This window comes from Schistocerca serialis, chromosome 8 (assembly GCF_023864345.2).
Source record: "Schistocerca serialis cubense isolate TAMUIC-IGC-003099 chromosome 8, iqSchSeri2.2, whole genome shotgun sequence".
Taxonomy (NCBI): Eukaryota; Metazoa; Arthropoda; class Insecta; order Orthoptera; family Acrididae; genus Schistocerca; species Schistocerca serialis.
In genome coordinates this window covers 552,953,679-552,958,877 of record NC_064645.1, presented here as the reverse complement: position 1 = coordinate 552,958,877, position 5,199 = coordinate 552,953,679, and positions in this window count along the sequence as shown.

Sequence of the window (5,199 nt, the reverse complement as noted above, 5' to 3'; positions counted from 1 at the left end):
AACCAACCAGATAATCGAGACCATGAATATATATTATGTTCTGTCTGCCTATAATTTTAATAATTACCTGTAAACTATGTGGGAATTGTTAACACAGACGCCAACAATGACAAAATAAGTGTTATGGTAAAGCTAGAGGAACACATTTAACGCAAACTAGAACATTCTTCTCCACAATACCATGAGATAAGCGTTTCTGACTTAGGATTGGTTTCCATAAATAATGCAGTTACCCAAGTCTTAAGGAAAAGAAATGATGTACTAAACAGACTTAAACCGTTCACAATTACAGAAATTACACGTTTCAATGCACTTAACGTTTTATGTGTACACTAAAGAAAACTGTATATGGAAGAGGCCAAAGTCAAAACATGCAAACTGAAATATTTGGGGAAAACGGTTCCCATCAAGGAAGACTCAAAACTGCTACTGGAAAAAGAATAAGTCGTTTCGGATGTCTAAACGAGGCTTACAAACTTCTTTAAATCGACTACATGAAATACTCAGGATACAATTGATGAATACAAGATACCAGTGGTCACTGTAAATACTAATTGAAAGCGCCATACGTTGGAGTAATCGCAGAAAATGATGAAGCCAATGGCGTTTACCAGATTTACGACATGACAAATATGTTTAAAAACCTCTAGTCCCATCTGGGCTGTAACCAATGGTTACACTTAATCTGAATGTGATGGTTTCGGTATTGCGCATCTATCAACAGAAAAGTCATTTTCAGGCTTTAAAACTGATGCAATAGCTACATCTAAAGACCATTGGCTTGTTAATGTGATAAACGGCAGAAATTCCGCTAGAATAATGTGAAAGAGTGCATAGAGTTTATAAGCTCGTGTGACGAAGAAGTGATGTTATCGTGACAAGTCCTTTTCTATAGCTGGCTGCCAGAAGCAAACATAGTAGTTGACATCTTGATCTAAGTGGTTACAAAACAAGTATATCGTATTCAGTGCTTTCTGTATTTATATGGCATATTACAAAAATATGGAGTTTCGGAATTACACTGAATTAAATAGCTGTTCAAAATGCATAATTTTTAGCATAGTTCATTGTGCTAATGCATCAGGAAATGTGACGGCGGCAGCTACACATGCCATAGACTTTTTCTTAGAGTTAACTCTTGATATCACTTGGCAGTTGTCTATGAAAAAAAAAAGAAAAAAGAAGAAGAAGAAGATATGGTCTTTAAAGTATGTAGCGAAGTTTGGCACCATATTCCTACCCTATAAACGTCGCATTCTTCCTCAGCATAGAACAAACCGCACCTGTTCAAACATAAAGCTGTGTCGGTACCTTCGCGAACTATAGCAAATATAAAGCAAGTCAATAATTTTAGGAACATTTTTCTTGTATTGAACATGATGCATTATCTTTTTCCCTCCTAAAATCTTCTTTGCTTAGGTCAAGCATTACTGAAAAACTATTAAAAATTATCAGGTGAAGGAAGTCCATTATTGATCAACCAGTGGATCATAACCTCAGCCAGGTCAGAAATCGAAAGGAATAAAAATCTGTATCATCAGTTAATAACGTCAATTATATTCTAACCTAGAATAAGATGCATTACCCTCCCTCCCCCTAAAATGATGCTTGGTACAAATATTATTGACGTTGTTGCCCGGTTAATATACATCTATATCATTTTCGATCTTTGACCGTGTAGGAGCATTAAATGATAAAAGTTCGTTTACTGCAGCAGTAGCAGAACGTAGCGGAGTATATTATCCAGTTAATAATGTCAAACATATTTTTTTAGTGCCGAACAGGTGCATTATCTCTTTTCCTCCTAAAATCTAGTTTGGTGAGGTGAACCACTACTGAAAACCTTCAAAAACAAGTCAATCGGTGAAAGTTCGTTTGTTAAACCACTAATGGAATATAGCCTCAACTAGGTCAAAGACAGAAAAGGATAAAAGGTATATTAGCCAGTCAAAAACGCCAAAGTTACATTTCTCTACCGTAGAACATGATGAATTACCTTCTTTTTCCGTAAAATGATATTTCGTGCGGTGAACAACTACTGCAAGACTTCTAAAAAATGTCAGGTGATAACAGTTCATTTATTCCACCCACCGTTTCTTCAACATTTGCAATAACTCAAGCTGGTCCCACACCACAGCATTAGCATAAAAAGTAAACTAGTTTTTTCGTCTTATATAGTGACGTAGTATGGGGAAAATGTGGTATATAGTAAGTAAACAAACCGTTTTAAATTTTGTCGACAAATAATTTCGGACAAGGCAAATAAAACATGTTATTAATTTAGCTGTGGAAATGGTAGGAAATTCATGTTTTTTACGAAAAAAATGTTAAAATACAGAATGAATACATCACTCGTTTGCAACATCTGCAAGGTCAACACACATGTATTTAAGTATATACTATTCGTAGTAGTTATATTGAAACATAAAATCTAGCAAGGAGGACGATTCTGATCTCCGCATACATTTCTCCTCGGCTAGTGGACTATGACAGATGACGTATTGATTTTAGTCAGTCTGAGACTAGCTAGAAGCGAGCTTGAAAAAAAGACCGAGAATATTACTGCTCCATTTAGGACGTTAGTCTAGATGTTAAATAATGCTGATACATCAACTGTTCAAGTTCATAATCAGATCAAACCTACGTACAGATTCCCTATAATGGAATGTAAATTGGCCTTATCAGCTAAATACGGTAGACGTTTGATGCACTTGTTGGGCCGCTACCATGGCAACGGCGTCCACAGCGCCTGGACTAGAGGGCTCTGTATATACGATTACAGAAAGGCACACTTAAACTTATTAAGTAACAGAAATAGGATATAAATAAGCACAAAGTAAATAGAGTACAGACAGGAAATTGTTTCCTTCCCCCATAGTGTATTACGAATGAAGATAATGTAACTTACTAACGTTCTTTTATAAGTTTGACGTTGGAAAGGTTTTTCAAATGCTTTTTATTTTTATTTATATAACAGTGTTTTTCTAAATGAATATGTTTTTTTAAAATAGTAATCTTAACACAAATTATATTTATACTTCAATTTTTAAGCCTAGACGTATACCATTGGTCACCACTGGAGGCGTTGCTTACGCACACGTGCTCATAGCTTGCTATATAAACCCAGGCACAAGGTAAATTCCTTACATTCTCCTGCCGTACGTTGGTAGTCGTGACGCCCTAGCGGTCGACCAGCTGCGTAAAACATTATAGTTACGTAATCCACTTTTATAAGATGGTTGTCATTAGTTTTGTTTGAGATATATATTGTAATTTCACAGTATGTTCGCCCTGAAGATGGCTCCTGCGATGGGCTGAAACCGGTCGGCACTAAATAAATAAAAAATGCGACTAAGACCATTTTCTTAATACTACCTTAAATAAATGTCTGACAGGAGATCTTGGGTGGGCACCAGCTTTTATTCTGATGAATACTTTTTCTCTTAGTGATGAATTACCCTAAAATATGACGCCATATGAAAGCTCTGAATGAAAATAGGTATAGTAGGCTAATTTACTGATATATTTATCACCAAAATTTTCAATAACCCTAATATCATAAGCAGCTGGACGTAACCGTTTCAGCAGATCATCAATGTGTTTCTTCCATTTCAACTTCTCATCAGTGCACATACCAAGAAATTTTGAAGATTCTGCCTTAACAACAGACTTGTGTCCTTAGTTTATTTTTATTAATGGTGTTATGCCATTTATTGTACAGAATTGTATATACTGTGTTTTCTCAAAATTCAGTGAGAGTACATTTACACAGAACCACTTAATAATTTTCTGAAAGACGTTATTTAAAATTTCCTCAGCTGATTCTTGTTTTTTTGGCTGTGATTACTATACTTGTTTCATCAGCAAAAAGGACTAGCGTTGCATCTTCATGAATATAGAGTGGCAAGTCATTAATACATATTAAAAACAATAAGGGATCCAAGACTGAGCCCTGTGGGACACTATGAATCCTGTGGTCATTAATTTCCTTCATACTGTTCATAGGTACTTACAGCATACACATACTTGTACAAATGATACATATTTATATCAAACCAAATAATTAAAGAAACGAGAATTTCAAAAATGGCTCTGAGCACAATGGGACTTAACTTACAAGGTCATCAGTCCCCTAGAACTTAGAACTACTTAAACCCAACTAACCTAAGGACATCACACACATCCATGCATGAGGCAGGATTCGAACCTGCGACCGTAGCGGTCGCGCGGTCCCAGACTGTGGCACCTAGAACCGCTCGGCCACCTCGGCAGGCCGAGAATTTCAGTCAATTATTGATACACAAAAACCAAATAAGTTTCTCGCAGCAGGAGTCGAAGCGCTGTTCAACAAGGAGGCATACCTCAGCAATTGTTTCCCACAGAAATATCCCAAATATTTCCATGACTGATCATCTACTATGTCAATCATATCAAGATGATCTTGTAAGTCTACTCATAGATGTTCTTCCTCAGAATCATCGCTGTTGGGAAAACTGAAACCTTACGCATTTTCATCTGGCGTGCTTCCAATGCTTTCTGGTAGGTTGTTAGTTTGAGCACTTGTCGCAGCACAAGCAAATTTTTTAACTGCTCATTGCAAGAACTAAAACTCTCCAACCTCCGCTTTTTGAACTGTCAGATCTCGTTCTGTGTTGGTTCTTGCACTTTTGGTACTGACCTTACGCCTTGCGATGGAGATAGTATCAGGTAAGGAAGCACGAGAGAGGTCAAAAATTAACACCAAAAGTGAACTAAATCAATTGAAAATATGAAGTGTAAATATCACATTCTTCTTCTGCAAACGCTTATCAGTCAGCAGGATAGCTTGAGTATGAATGTCTGCTCTTAATAAGAACTTGTCTTTCAATAAATTTCACAACATACCGGACGTAAACATTACTACTTTGCTACAATGAACCGGAGAACCACAGACATCCCGATAACAGCTAGATAAGAGTCCAGTGTTCCAACGGCATACGACGCTGTACCTCTACAGCACACGTAATCAGTACTACTTTGTCCGACGTACCGTAGGCCAAGTACGCTTGCCTAAACCAAAGACACGCCAATAACAGCGCCGTAAGGTTCCAGCGAAGTTAAATGTAACGTTGACGTAAATCGCAGAGATACCGATAAGGCCTCGGTGATCGTATTAAAAGCCCAGGTTGCTAACACGTCTGCAGAACAGCAGCAGCCACC